A 16,545-nucleotide genomic window follows, 5' to 3' on the forward strand; every position below is an offset into this window, starting at 1 on the left:
GAGTAAATGAAGCAGGTCTTCAGTCAACGAATCTATTCGCGTCTCTCTCTCTCGCTCTTAAATGTATTGATTTCTTCATGTTTCTCGACTATCGAAACGCAGATGCAATGAAACATGAGAAAACTTTCCAAAGGCCAAGAAGCCTTGTTGTTGTCCATACTCTTCCTGTTCCCCAGCTCCATCATCGCCAGGGACACCATAATCCCAACCCAACCCCTCACTTTCCCTGAAACACTAGTCTCCTCTAACAGTACCTTCGCTTTGGGATTCTTTTCTCCCAAAAACTCTACAAACTATTTTCTCGGAATTTGGTACAATAATATCAGTGTCCAAACTGTTGTCTGGGTAGCCAACAGACAATTCCCTGTCACCAACTCTTCTTCTGCAACTCTCTCCATCTCCACCAATGGAAATCTCACTATTTCTCAACAACAAAACTCCACTTTTACTTCCATCATCACACCACCAAGCCTTCTTTCCAATCCGGTTGCAAAACTCTTGGACAACGGCAATTTTGTTATCATGGAATATTCTGGTAGTGATTTCAATGACAACAGTAGTTATGTGTGGCAGAGCTTTGATCATCCCACTGACACACTGCTACCCGGCATGAAACTTGGATGGGATTTCACCAGGGGCCTTAACCGCAATCTCACCGGCTGGACGAGCGCTTCTGATCCAGCTCAGGGGCCATACACACTGGCTATGGATACCCGTGGTGCTCCACAGCTCACCTTCTGGTCAGGGTCCAACAGAGGATGGAGGTCAGGGCCATGGACAGGGTACCAGTTCAGTGGTGTCCCGGAGACCAGAACCTACACCGCGTTCAACTTCTATTTTGTGAACGACAAGCAAGAGGTGTACTACATGTACACCGTCTCCGATCCATTGGTCATCACTCGGTTGGTCATGAACCAGTCCGGCACGGTGCAGCGCTTTGTATGGCTCGAAGGCACCGGTGAGTGGAGCGTTTATTGGTACACCCCGAAGACAGCGTGCGATTCCTACGCGCCGTGCGGACCATACGGCACTTGTGACCCAAATGACTCCCCAATTTGTAGCTGCTTACCGGGGTTCGTGCCCAAGTCGCCGCAGGATTGGGCGCTGAGGGACGGGAGTGGTGGGTGCGTGAGGCAAACTCAATTGGATTGTAAGAATCGCACTGATGGCTTCATGACGGTGTCGAATGTGCTGTTGCCGGACACGGTGAACGTGACAGTGGACATGAACATGAGTCTTGATGAATGTAAGGCAATGTGTTTGATGAATTGCTTGTGCACTGCCTACTCCAATGCTGATGTGCGGAATGGTGGATCTGGGTGCATAACATGGCAGGGGAATCTCATGGACAGTGCTATCTCCGTCGATGGTGGTCAGGATTTCTTTGTCCGGCTCGCCGCCTCTGATCTCAGTAAGTTCATTTATCACCATTTACATAATTTTTTTTTTTATTTAGTAGTTTTCTTGCTGTTCTTGTTATTATTAAAGAGTCCAGGAACATGACCACCGCCATTAAATTCCATGGGTGATCAATCTTTGATGCAGATTGATTGCACTATGAATTGAGGTGTGGTGGATTTACACGTAGATTTGAGTTATATTATAGCCGGCTAATTTGACTATTGTGGTTTTGTGGAAGTGAAGTCTTTGTTTAGTTGACATGATTTTGAGGAAGCTTCCTACATAATGGTGATGAATCAACTGCTCCAATTCAGTTTACATTTAATTGAGGATATTATTGATTATTGTGCAGTGATGAATCAGAATGGTCACTGCCCCTTTAAATTTCTTTTCACGATTTGATTATGTTGGTAGGATGGTTGGTCGTGCAGGGCAGGGGATGTTATGTGAATTTTCAATAAATATTAGGCTCTTTTATGTTCTGATTATGAAGTTACTTGCAGAGACTTTGCTGAGCCAATCTCAATCTGGAAAGAGAAAACATAAAGCTGTAATAGCAGTTGTGAGTGTGTTACTTGCTTTGCTTCTAATCATCTGTCTTGCTGCTTATGTATGGAGAAGGAAGAGACAAGGTAAGCAATGTTGCTGCTTTTTATCAGTTCCTGATTCTTCTGATGAGCAATACATAGTTGAAAGAACTGAAAATGAGGACTTGGAGCTACCATTGTTTGGCTTGGAAATGGTCATTGCCGCAACAAACAACTTCTCTTTTGAAAATAAACTAGGGGAAGGTGGATTTGGACCTGTCTACCTGGTAATTTTTAACAATTTTGTTGAATTTATTCTAATAGAGTTGGATTTAAGTTGTTCCTGCTAGTAATGTCTTAATGTCCTGCTAACAATGTCTTGATGTGATGAATTTCAGGGTAAGTTGGATGATGGACAAGAAATAGCTGTGAAAACACTGTCAAAGACCTCCATACAAGGTAGAGATGAGTTCAAGAATGAGGTGATGCTGATTGCAAAACTTCAGCACAGGAATCTTGTTAGGGCTTCTCGGTTGTTGCATTCATGGAGAAGAGAGGGATCTTGATATATGAGTACTTGCCCAACAGGAGTTTGGATGCCTTCCTCTTTGGTTAGTCTATCTGTTCACACATCCATCATCTTCACTGATATGAAATAACTGGAATTATGAAAATGAGCTCAAGACAAAGCTTGGATAATGAATTGATGTTTGCTAATGCTATGATTTATTTCCACCAGATAAAGAGAGAAGTGCATTGCTGGATTGGAGAACGCGTTATCGCATCATTGAAGGAATCGCTCGAGGGCTTCTTTACCTTCATCAGGACTCACGGTTTAGGATCATTCATAGAGATCTTAAGGCTAGCAACATCCTGCTGGATGAGGCAATGAACCCCAAAATCTCAGACTTTGGTATGGCTAGAATTTTTGGAGGGGATCAAACAAAAGCCATGACATTGAGAGTGGTTGGGACATAGTAAGTGTAGTTTGCCGATTATCTTTTACACATTTTATACTTGCATTATGTGAGACATTTTTATTGGTTTGCAGTGGATATATGTCTCCTGAGTATGCCATGGATGGCATTTTCTCAGTGAAGTCAGATGTATTCAGCTTTGGAGTTCTGATGCTTGAAATAATTAGTGGAACAAAGAACAGGGGAGTTTATCTCTCTGATCCTGATCAGTACCTTCTGGGACGAGTAAGTACAATAACCAGTTCCTGTTCACATAGTTTTATACATCAAATTCTAACATTCTTGTGTTGAATTGGCACAGGCGTGGAATCTATCGATAGAAGGTAATGGTCTTCAGCTGGTTGATCCATCAATTGGCCATTTATATTCGAAGAATGAAGTCTTGAGATGTATAAAAATAGGACTTCTTTGTGTGCAAGAGCGCCCTGAAGATAGACCAACCATGTCATCTGTAGTTTTGATGCTTGCCAGTGAGGATGCAGCTATTCCTAAACCTAAACAGCCAGGCTTTGTATTGAGAAAGGGTTACTCCGAAGGTGATTCTTCGTCGAGCAAGCCAGAGTTTCAGACCGGGAATGATCTAACATTCACAATGTCTATAGGTAGATAATATTACATTTTTCTCAGGGAATGTGATACGATTTCAATAATATTTATAGAAATAAGTTTTGGAAAATTGCCTATTGTGGATTTTGCCTCATGTTACATGCATGCTCTTCTAGTCTAACAGAGTAAGCTTCCATTATTGCTTCTTCTTGACAAGCTTCTAGTTTTCGTGCTAATAATTTATTTGCCCATGCACTATTTGATTCTCCGGCAATAGACAAGTTTAATAAAGAGAATATAATAGGATACATAAGCTCTTGGAAACAGCATTTGGTACTACAGAAAGGTTAAAGGAAACATGAAACTTGAAACACAGTCAACTGGGGAACAAATGCATTAAAAGAAATGGAAACCAGCAACACTAAAATTTTTCATGATCCTATAAGGGAGATCTCGTCCTGATAGAAACAGAGTCAATGCATGATGATTGAGGCTGATAGTAGCAAGGCTAATTGCTGGGTCCAACCAGTTCGGAGGTGTGATGTGAAGCGAAGGATTGCCATTCATGTTTATCAAAAACTTGGTATAGGAAATAAAATCAGCAAATCTCTAAGATATGGGTGAATGATCATCGGACAGAGCGTCGATAGCGGCACAACTGTTAATGAAAATATGCTTAATCGGGGTGTTCCTCTCCCAGGTAGTATGTAATGCTGCCTCTAAGGCGATCAAATCTCCGCTGAAGACATCGTTTGCAGGACCAGAGAAACACCTTGCAAAAGAAACAACGAAGTTAGCATTGGAAACAAAGAAACCAGCTGAAGATACAAACTTGGAACTCTGAAGTTGAGTATAAATGAACAAGAATTGTTCATCAGCCCAAGAAAAGTTGTTGAGAATAAGCTTCCGGTCAAGGAGATTATGATTGCTGATATTAAAATCATTGGTATGAGCAAAAGCTTTACACACAACATTCTGGCCACTCAATTGTGCGTTTCCAAAGATAACATCACATCTGATCTTCCAATAGAACCAAGCACTTGCTGCAATAAGAGAAACAACAAATTGGGAATGATTGTAGCAAGTAAGCCAAGACCCAGAAGCAAAGTTATCTGGGAAAGAGTTGTGCCGATTAACCTTTCTGTTAATCAAAAGCCAAACTGTCTAAATTTTAGGACAAGAAACAAATAGATGCTCAATGGTTTCGCGATGAAGCCCACAGAGAGCACAAAGGATGTCTGGACCAAGATTTAATCTGAATAAGTGATCAGTCGTTGGAAGTCTTCTCATAAATATTAACCAAATTAAATGCTTAACACGAGAGGCTATTTTGAGTGTCCATAATTTTTTCCAACCAGACCAAGAAGCATTGCTGGGAGTATTATCATTTAACTTGTGGCAAACAGCAGCAGAAAGCTTAAGGCTTGGAGGTGAGGGATACCAATCCCAGCGGTTACTGGAAGAAGGATCAATATTACTGAGATTATTGGGATCCAAATTGAGGATATTGCCCAGGAGGCCGTTATGACTATTGAAGTCTCAGTTGTCATTATGAATAACATCAGCCATAGTAATGTGATCCAAATCAGCCTACATGTCAATAAATGTAGGCATTAAAGCAATAGGAAACTTGGCATACATGGGCGGAGACATGCGTCTCACTTTCGACCCAGAGGGTCGGCCGGTCTTCGTGTCTTTGCGTCTCTCCCTGGCCCATTTTGTGGAGGATGGCGAGGAGGACAAAGAGGGTGAGTTCGCTTTATCGTTGGACGCGCTGTTTGGGGAGGAGCAGGCATCATCGGTGCCGGGCTTGGAAGCGCTTCTTAAGGTTGAAGAAGGCGGAGGGAAGGACAACTTGGAGCCTGAGGTTGTAGATGGTTTGGCTTTCTCTCATGGGAAGCGTGCGGCGGTGGAGCTTGGCTCCCACAAGGTGGGATTGGAAGTGAGTCTAGTGGTAGATGTGGTGGAGCTTGGGCTCCTCGATGGCGGATTGGAGAATGGGCCTCTTAAGCCGGTGGTGGAGTGGAGCTCTCATATCTTGGACCTGAGGCTCGGAGACACAGTGGAGATACCGGCCACGGTTGAGATTGGCGCCTGCCCTGGTGGTTTGAGTGAACTTGGGATGATGGAGCTTGGCTCTCGTAATAGTGGCTCGCCGATGATGGGGCAAGAGCAGAATGTGACTCGTGCAGTGAAGGTTGAGCTGAGCTCCCACACCGGTGCGAGGATGGTAGGGGTGGAGCTTAGCTCCCCCGCCTGTGGTTACAGGCTATATAGACAGAAGGATGTAGAGAATCGGGTGGCAATGGTTGAGCCAGCGCCCCTCGCCGCAAGAAGAAGATGTGGGGTGAGATTAGCCGGATGGATAGAGCGACTCAGGTGGTGTCGGTTGAATTGCATTCCCACGTAGCCGTGAGGAAGACCGGGGTGGAGCTTGGCTCTCCCATCGTTGGAAAGCGGGTTGCGGCTGATCGTGGCTCCACTACTACCGGGACGGGCTCCCACCGCCGCCCGAGACAAGTGGGCGTGCTGTAGCCATCGAGGTCATCACGTGTATCCCGTGGGAGGATGGTCTCGAGGGAAGAACCGCTAGCTGAGCCTTCTGGTCTGCTGAACTTCGCCGGATATGGACGGGGAGGCTCGAGAGGACAACGTGTCGAGCATGGGATGGTTCGTAAGCGCTGGCCGAGGCATGTTGCGGTGTCCGCCAGGGCGTGCTTGGAGAGAGAGTTCGGGCTGTGATGTCTGAGGTTTCGGGATGTGTGGACGTAGGTCTGTTCGCCTCCTTAGTGGCAAGTAATCCCTCCTCGGTGTCACCATTTCATTGGTCTAAATACTTGGGTGTTGGGCTCTCATTGGTTGGGGATCCTTCCTGGTTTAAACCGTCTTCAGTGTGGACCATATTATTAATGCTATATGGGTCGAAGGTAATCCGATCGACTGGTTGGAGGGACTCCATATTGGAATTGGGCCGGGTAGGCCCAACGTTGGTGTTTGCACTGGTTGGGGCCTTGTATTCATCTTTGGTAGGCCCAGGAACAAGATTGTGTATCTGGAAGTCTTTGCCACTAGCGTTCGTTGTTCTGTGGAGATAATAGAGCCTCATGTCGACATCCTCGGTGGTTGACAATTCAGTGTGAGAGGTCTGGAGCTTTTGGGAGTATAGGCTTTTGCTCGTACACTTCAGCAGGCGGGAGTGTTTTTTCGTCGTCACCTTATCTTTTTCCTCTCCCTCATTGTTTCCGTGTTTGTTTGTGTTTTTCTAGTGGATATCCATCTTTCAAAAACAATAGGAATGCAAGAGCATCAAGGATCCCAAAGAAAGGAAGCTTTCCAAGGATTAACTGAAATTATTTTGCAATAAGGCTTTAAATGCTTAGCCGAGTGAGGACGCACGGGCTGGATGATTAATTTCTGGCCCTTGTGCACACCCCTGGCTAACTTGTGCTCGTCACATTTGGAAAAAGAAAAAAAGAAATTGCTTGCTTAATTGTGACAAACTAAGGGGGCGTTTGGATCATGGATTGAGGGCTTGGGAATGAGAATCTCATTTCCAAGCCCTTGTTTGGTAACCAGAAAAAGCATGGATTGCCTCCATGCATGGGAACAAGATTACTCCCAGGAGGCATCCTATTCCACCCAAAAATGAGAAGAGAAGTATGCCTTAGTTATAAAATTAGTAATTTACCCCTAGCATATATAATTACATATTTATATATTTAGCTTTACTTATTAAATAATTTAATTAAATTATTTTGAGAAATTAAAATTAAAATCAATAAATGAAATTAACTTACTTAAGCGTATTTCATGATATTAACTAATTTAATAAATATATAATAGTTAAATAAATTATTAAAATTAATTATATAATTATAATATATTGAAATATATATTTATATTATAAATAATTAATAATGAATAATGTTAAATATTTATCATTAAACATAATCCATTATTTTACATAATATCATACTATTTATCTACAAGGGTATTGATGTAATTTTACTACATCCAATCTTTTTACTTTTTCTATTTCTAATCTTTATTCCCTCAATCCAAACACATTATTCTCCTTCCCCTTATTCCTATTCACATTCTTCTCCTTATTCTATTCCCTTTATTCCCATTCCTATTCCGCAATCCAATCGGGTCTAAATTCTTGAAAGAATTTGAGAACTCTGTTTAAGTTTTCTAGCAAACATTTGAAGGTTTGATCAACACAACCTTCTGTCATGCAACTAAGGACTTGATACTGAACTCAACGCCCACTGAAGGTTGATGCAGTCATTTCATTCTTCGTCAAGGGAGCATCATCTTCAGTTCTAATTCTCATAGCAAAGAAAGCAGGATGCTTAGGAGCTGCTGGAGCTTCTACATTCTCGCTGTTCTCATTGACAAGCATATTGATGACCTCCGACATTGTAGGCCTATCAGAAGCACATTCCTGAACACACAAGAGAGCGACATGAATGCATTTACATACTTGGTAACCTTGACATGCATTGCCTATCACTGGATCCACCAACTCCGGCCATCTCCCTTCAATCCACAACTCCCATGCCTGAAACACTTCAGAATCTGAACTTACAGTATCTAGAAGCAAGTGTTCTATAATTTGTTAAGTTTAGATGCTTACATATCCTAGTAGGTTGAAAGAGTTGCCGTACCGATGAAAGCCAGCATTCCTTTTTCCACTCACAATCTCCAAAAGCAGGACTCCGAAGCTAAACACATCAGACTTAATTGAGTAAAGTCCTTCAGAAGCATACTCCGGAGACATATAGCCACTGGATTTCATCATTAAAGCAAATCTAACAGTTAGATTAAGTAAGTTTTCTTTTGTTCTCAATTTTAGAAGATGCAGTTCATACTTACAATGTACCTACAACCCTTATAGTGTTGGCTTGCATTTCATTTGAGCTGAAAAATTCTGGCAAGGCCAAAAATCAGAAATCTTTAGGGCACCACTCATCATCCAAGAGAATGTTGCTTGCCTTGAGATCTCTATGGATGATTATCAATCTGGAGTGCTTGTGAAGATACAGAAGACCATGAGCTATTCCTTCAATGATGTTGAAGCGCCTGGTCCAGTCTAGCACTACACCTCGAGTTGGTTCTATGTGACATAAATGACAACAATAGTGAGCATGAGTTTAATTCATAAAAATCAAGGCTTTTATCGGAACTTTTTTAGCTAGTCACAAGTGACAACAGACCAAAAAGGAAATAATCAAGGCTTTTATTGGGCATGTATTCATAGATCAGTATCCTCTCTCCTGCTTGCATGCAGCAACCCAGAAGCCTAACCAGGTTTCGGTGTTGAAGCTTGGCTATAAGAATAATTTCATTTTTAAACTCCTCCAATCCTTGTCCTGAGCTCTTGGAGAGTCTCTTGACAGCGATCTCCAGACCCCCTGGTAACTGACCCTGTAATGAATTTGTATGAAGATACTTCTAATAATGTCTTCAGCAGAATTTGATATCTGAAATATGTTGTATATGGTTGTACTATACTACTTATTTTGTTGCCATGAGGAGACTACTTTATTCTGCTCATGGAATAACCAAAAAACACAAGAAACATTGAAACAGAATTAATATACACAAGAGAGCTGTTATAAGATTAGTGTATTGCCTTGTAGACAGGTCCAAATCCACCCTCGCCTAGCTTATTGGCAGACGAGAAATTTTCAGTGGCATCTGCTACTCTAGAAAAACTAAACGATGTGAAGGATGGACCCCTCTCACCAGCTCCATCAAGATTTCTTCTAATGGATGCCAACAAGATTTGCTCTTGATACAGTTTTCTCCTTTCTGATTGGTCACAATAAAAACAGACCAATTTAATCATTTGCAAATGAATACAGTAAGTCAAAAAATATTTTTAATGATCAGAGATACCTGTGTCTTTTCTCCTCCACCGGTAACACATGTAGGTCATGCAAAGAATCAATCCAAGAACAGTCGCAGTTGCAACCACCCATATCCAACTCCTTTTTTCATCTGTTTTGATGGCAAAAACATATTGAATGCTAAATTAAGTATCTTAAGTATCAATCAATGGCAGCATTTGCTTTACCGGGAAATTCTGAAGGAGCGAGACGCAGATAAAGACCAGCAGCTGCTCCATTCACTTTCTTCAAATCTTTGAGATTTCCATACCAGAGTTGACACATATTGGTGAATGCGTATGCTGTACAATTGCAGTTACTCAAGCATGAGGATTGACAATCTGCAGCACTGCTAACATTCAAATATTGCGGATCAGCAGGGAGGTTTACATCAATCCAAAGAAACCGATCCTTTATGGTGTTAGGCATCGTGAGATAGCCATTTTTGTCCCCTGTCCTACTGCACTGTAAACTAGATTTTCTCACAAGACAACCAGGTTTAGTAACACTAATGTTCCAATCTGCCAGTGCCTCCAATGCCGGTGCGAAGCCCCTCAAACAACTACACTGACCGTCAGGCACACTTTCCTCGTCACAGACACCATTATCCCCACACAGATTATAAACATCACACTGGGGTCTTGGCTGAGACCATAAGATCAACCATTCTTGTGCTGCTTCCGACCATAGCTGCAGTTGAATTCGGCCTGAAAAAAATTCATGGCATACCTGGGAATGATAGATGTGTTCTTGGTTGAGTGCAAGGTAGTCATCCTCAGGACTTAAGACATGCATGTACTCGGACGAATTAAGACTGAACATCTCTGGTCTCAGGCTGAATATTTGCCCGTTCCAAGGTCCGCTGTCCCAATAAATTGTGTTCTTTTGCCAGATGTACATCTGCTGATGACCGCTACTATTTGGGTTTACTCCAAAGAGAAAATCTCCGGTGGCTGGGTCGCCGGAGTTTCTCCATGAAGTAAGGAGTCGATTTTGCCCGCGGACTAGACCCATCTTCATCCCAGGGAGGAAACTGTCAGTAGGATAGTCGAAACTCTCATAAAGAATTTGAGATGAGTTATTTGCATCCATAAGAACAAGATTGCCATTGTCCAAGAGCTTGGCTGAGGTACTTTCAGTACTACTAAAACCATATGTAAAAACAAATGAGCTTCCTCTTGCATCCACAATCCTTAAATTTCCATAGCTGTCAAATGAGATAACGCCACTGGCATCTGCCACTGGTCTATCTCGGTTGCCAACCCAAACCACAGTATGTACCGAGATGTTGTGGTACCATATCCCCACATAGCGGTTTGTGCTGCCCTGGGGACTGAAGAAACCCAACTCGAAGCTCTGGTTAGCTGACACCAGTGATTGCCCGTCCCTCAGTGTTTGGTTTGGTAGCAGAGTGTCGCTTACTACCGCATCTGAAGATGGTATTAGATTACAACTAATAATGACTAGGAACAAGATGGCAAGAAGAAGCAGCAGACTGCTGTTGTTCATGATTGCTGGGGATGAGTTTGCATTTGTTATGAGACCACCAAATGATTTTGTTCCAAATTATTCCTAACAAAGCCGATTATTTGACTTGGAGGTCAAACCATAAAAGTCTTCTGACCATATAAAATTTCCTTGTTGAATCTTCAACACGTTTTGTCTTGAAACTAAACAGAAACCATTGAAGTTAAACTAATTTTCTCCTGCACTTTTCAATGCAGTTATCCTGGTTCTTACCCAGAGAACACTTCAAAATTAACACAAACTCTTCAAACCAAAGAATGGAAAAAATGCACGAGCACCTTGATTATGGTTCAAGTGATCATTGCAACCACCATGAATCGCCATGAAACATGAATTTTGGGTATCCGCTCTCTTTGACTCTCTTTTAATTTACACATACAATTCATTGACAAAATCTCACAGCAAGAGAAGATCTAACACATCTAAGTTATATACATAATTACTCTCTCGCTTGAGCATCTACCTTGCTGAAAATATTGAAATAGTCAAATCATTTACAGAAAATGGCCCTGTTTGGATAGGACCTCTCTCTGAAACAAAAGTTGGTTGCTTGGGTGTTTGAAGAATTGCACCTCCGCTCTCTAACATCAGCACAACCGCAGACATGTCCGGTCTGTCATTGACACGATCCTGAACACATAGCAAACCAATGTGCACGCATCTTGACACCTGTTGGGCAGAGCAAGTTTTTTGCATATTCTCATCAATCAACTCCATTACTCTGCCTTCATTCCATAGTGGCCATACCTGAAAAAATAATCAATTAATGCTACATTAGATGCTTGAAATTTGCATTAACATGGTATTGGTACTGCCTTGATGATTCATATGATAACTCACGTATCCAATGATATTCGGAGAGTCCTCCAAGTGATAAAAGCTGTTGTTCCTCCTGCCTGTTATAATCTCCAACATCAATACCCCAAAGCTATAAACATCAGACTTCACTGAGAAAAGACCTTCCATTGCATACTCTGGAGACATGTATCCACTGCATTGCATCATTAGACAATGCATATTTAGTAATGTATGGTTAATCTGCATAAGAAGAACAATTAATATTTACTTACTATGTTCCAACCAGCCTGTTTGTGTTTGCCTCATTCTGATCACCACCAAAAATTCTAGCCATTCCAAAGTCTGAGATTTTGGGGTTCATCTCTTCATCCAATAAGATGTTGCTAGCTTTAAGATCACGATGAACTATGCGAAGTCTCGAGTCACGGTGAAGATAAAGAAGTCCTCGAGCAATTCCTTTGATGATTTCAAACCGCTTACTCCAACCTAACATCTCTTTCTTCCTTGGATCTGCAGTCATTTATCATCATTTGTCACTGAGACATGCTACAAATTAGATGTACATATATCTGAATTTAATGGAACTTTGACATACCGAAGAGGAAAGCATCCAAACTTTTGTTGGGCATGAACTCATAAATAAGCATCTTTTCTTCTCCTTGAATGCAACAACCAAGTAATCTAACCAGATTTCTATGTTGCAGTTTAGCAATCAGTAAAACTTCATTCTTGAACTGCTCCAGGCCTTGGCCAGAACTCTTGGATAATCTCTTGATAGCCACTTTTTCTCCTCCAGGCAGCACTCCCTTCAGTATACAGGGCATTGATTAAGATTTTTATTTACCATTTACAGTCAGTAAAACTAAGCTTTGTTCTCATAATTTATTATTACCTTGTAAACAATGCCAAACCCTCCTTCTCCGAGTTTATTTGATTCATCAAAGTTATCAGTAACAGAAGCTATAAAATCAACAGTATATACTGGTAGTTGAACACCTTCTCCCTCTTGTCCTTCTTCTTGTTGCTCAAGCACTCCTGAGAATCCTGATCTGGCATCTGTGCTAAGCTGCAAACTGGAAGATATGTTTTCTTGCCTTCCATCTTTCTTCCACCATTCTGTTCATGACCAATTACCATGGCAAACGTGGTTGTGTTTAAATAATCCATTCACAACAAATGAACATGTAGGCATGCATATAACTTACCTTTGATCTTTGTATTGAACCTCCACCACATGGATATGACAAGTAGCAAAATGGCCACCCCAATAACTGATACCACTACAATTGTTATCCATATCTTGCTGCTCCCATCTGCACACAAGTGGCTGACATAATTAATTAGGAATGAAGAAAAAACTAAACTAAACATTGCTAAAAGTGCCCATTGTTCAAAAACTATCAAAGGCATCACATCATAGTCCATTAACCATTAACGTGTGATTTTAAGTTATTGCCTATTCAAATTTTGGTTGCTATGATGCACTGAATCTGTTCTAGCTTTTAGTGCTTTCCAGGTAAAATGGATAGAGCTCCACTTTCTCTTTGCTAGGCAGGGCTCCATCTTCAATTCAAATTCTATTTTATATCCTCATAAAAGAAGCATAAATTAAAAGGGAAAAATATCTCCTTTTTTTTTTGCAATAAATAAATAAATAAATAATCTAGTAATTGTTTTGATTTGGTAAGCAATTGGCATCAGCCAACTTGGTGGCTGGATCAATTTAATATGGTCTTCAGAAAAGGCCAATCTACAGGTCCTACCTAGCGCAGGCCAAAACGGAGTTGTCTTAATAAACTTTACAAAATAAGTAATGGAATATATTTTACAACCTGTTTTGATAGTTTGGCCGGCATGGTTGATGAAAATGATGATAATTTAATATTATGTGATGTCTTGCATTGATGCTTCAAAAGCTTGAAATTGAAGAATATGTTGGTGTTAGTTGGCTGTTCTTAGCTAGTGACCACACCACAATAGTTTGGTGGAATCACCGTCAAACGGTGTTTATTTAAGCCTACCTAAAAACAAAGATAAGCTTGGACAACCATAAGCTCGATAGGACAACCACTACTTTTTCATAATTAATGAAAGCTTTCATCTTTAGAAAGTTGAGTGAAAAAAATATGGAAAAAATCTCTTACCAAGATCAAGACCACCAACTTTGATGAACAGGTTCTGGCCACCATCTGAGAACTGGTAGATGTCAATGAGATCTCTGCTCCAAACCAAGCAACCAATGGATGCAACATATGCATAAGCCTTGCAAGAACAATTACTCATACAGTAACTCTCACATCCATCAGTGTTAACCCATTCAGAGAAGTCAGGCAGCTTCAATCTTTCAATCTGAACAAAACCATCAGTCTTCCCTTTTGATTCACTGCTGTTATTACTACTAGTACTGCTGCTGTTTAGCAATATCTCACACTCCAACTGAGTTGTTCTCACACAACCTGCTGACCAGTTACCATTATTCCATTCACTGGGGAACTTTGGTTGAAAGCCTTGCAAGCAACTACATGCAGGAGAAGAAGAATCTCCAAACCAAGCTGCACATACCATTGATCCCACAGTGCCCATAAATCTCACACTCGTTCACAGGTTGTACCCACACAGAGCTCCACTGTTTTAGTCTGTGGCACTAGAATTGAGGTGTTCTCCACTCCATCATTACTGCAAGGCAGAGCCTCAGAAGAGAGCTGTTAGCCGGTGCAAAGGTGAAGTACATCATCCCTTCTTGCTGATCATTTGTGAGAGAGAATCCATAAATATTGAGAGCCCTCATCTAGTACCAATAAATGTCCCCCATCCCATTGGCCGGATCTCCACCTCGGCAAATTCCTCCCAGATGAAGATCTGAGCTGAACCTGAGGGATCCATGCCAAGAGAATAGTTCCCTTTACTTGGACTCAGTAAGACTCTTCCATGAAGTGAACAGCTGAGTTATCCCCAGTTTTTATATTCAAACTAAGCTCATTCCCGGTAAAATGTATCAGAAGGATGATCAAAAACTCTGCCATAACATTGTTTTATCGTCAGTTGTCTCAAGATAAGGTTGCCATAATCATTGAGCTTCGCTGTGGAACTGTTTGATGATGTGAAGATGTTAGTGGACCATATGATGGCACCACTTCCATTGATAACCTGAAGGTTTCCGTTTGTAGGCCATGATGAGAATTCCGGTGGTGTTTGTCACCGGATTATCACGGTTGGCAACTCCAGACAACAGTTTGAACGGATAAGTTATAATACTCATATGCCGACGTATCGGTGAAAAGGATTGCCAGAACTAAAGAAACCGAGCTCAAAGACTTGGCCGGAAGAGATGAGAGTCTGGGCCGTCTTTGAGGGGATTGGCCTTGAATAGAGAGTCCATGGCTGAAGTGCAATGGAGGATGAAGAGGAGAGAAAAGAGGAATAGTTGTAGTAGCAGAGGGGACATGTTGAAGGACTAGCTAGGACTAGTGGTGGTGAGATTGTTGGAAAGAAAGAGTACTGGAAGAGGATTGTGATCATGGTGCATGGGGGGTTGGGATGAGGATAGATGGTATTTGAGGATCTGAAGATGGGAGGATAGAAGAAGCAATGGGTTGGTATTTGGTAAGAGGGCGTGCTGGTATTCTGGTCCAGGCTACACAAAAACAAAACGAGGAAAGAAGCAAAATGACACGTGAGGGCTGACTATTAAGATCTAAACTGGATGGCCACGCTGACTACAAAGTTAGATATGCAGTTATGATGCAGTTGATATTTAGAGTTTCTATTTATTTTTGTTTTCCTTGTGAATTGAACAACATGTGTATAAAGAATTTATAGTATACATATATAGAAACATCAACTGTGGATGTTCGTAAAAATCTATTAATTAATAACTACCAAATTACTCCTTTTTATTTCAATAAAATTGTACGATTTATCTACATTTATTTCAAAAAAAGAAATTTTAGAGATTCATTAATTAATTTTTAAAATAAATAAACCATAAATTGTTTAGTAAACTAAAAAGAGCATTACAACAAAGAGATAGAGATATATCAACAATGAAAAATATATTAATAACAACAGGACATTTCACTAAGCTCACAAAAAGTAGATTTGATTACCGGATGGGGGAAAAAAGATTAATTATTGAGGATACATCTGAATTCCAAATTGATTTATTTATACATATTGAAAAATTACTATTAAGCTGGAAAGCCTATTTTCATTCTTTATTGCTTTGTGTTGAAGAATTCAAAAGTGGTGTGTAAGTATAAATAAAAAGTCCATCATGCTCTTAATTGTTTTGATAGCTAACCAAAAAGTGCCGGCCTAGTTGAAAATGTCATGTCATGTCCGTCATCATTAATATAAGCCATTTCTTCAGTTTTGACCTTTTGTATAGCATGCGTTGATTGATTCTCATGCAATCGTCTTCTTCCTGTCTTCGCCAAAACTAATGAAAAAGATGTGGCAGAACTTCAAGCCATCACTGTTTAAATATACTGTTTATCTACTGTTTATAAGGATAATAAATTCTAATTACCCTATTACATGTTATTTTTTTGCTTTTATCATAATAAATTTTTAGAAGATCATTAAACTATCATGAAAATAATACATTATTACATCATTGTACTTGCCTTTATTTTTGTGAATAATTAGCATTTGTAGTTATTTTTAAAAAATAAAAAATAAAATATTATAATATGTTATATATATGATAGTTAGCTTTTTATTTAATATTAATTATTAGTTATATTAATCAAATTTTAGGGGTTAATAGTAACTACATGCATGACCCTTTATTTGTCCTTCCACAATTTTTTGTGAGGTCACACTAATCGTTTTTGTAAAAAATTAATCATGAAGTATTAAAAAATTATATATTTA

At 40.4% G+C, this 16,545-nt stretch overlaps 2 pseudogenes; one reads left to right on the forward strand and one right to left on the reverse strand.

The window, feature by feature from the left end:
* On the forward strand, positions 1-3,609 carry LOC120266451 (annotated as a pseudogene).
* Positions 3,610-7,414: 3,805 nt separating this feature from the next.
* LOC120266758 lies at positions 7,415-14,929 on the reverse strand (annotated as a pseudogene).
* Between the last annotated feature and the right edge of the window lie 1,616 nt (positions 14,930-16,545).

The sequence above is a fragment of the Dioscorea cayenensis genome, chromosome 8 (genome assembly GCF_009730915.1).
Source record: "Dioscorea cayenensis subsp. rotundata cultivar TDr96_F1 chromosome 8, TDr96_F1_v2_PseudoChromosome.rev07_lg8_w22 25.fasta, whole genome shotgun sequence".
In the NCBI taxonomy this organism is placed as follows: domain Eukaryota; kingdom Viridiplantae; phylum Streptophyta; class Magnoliopsida; order Dioscoreales; family Dioscoreaceae; genus Dioscorea; species Dioscorea cayenensis.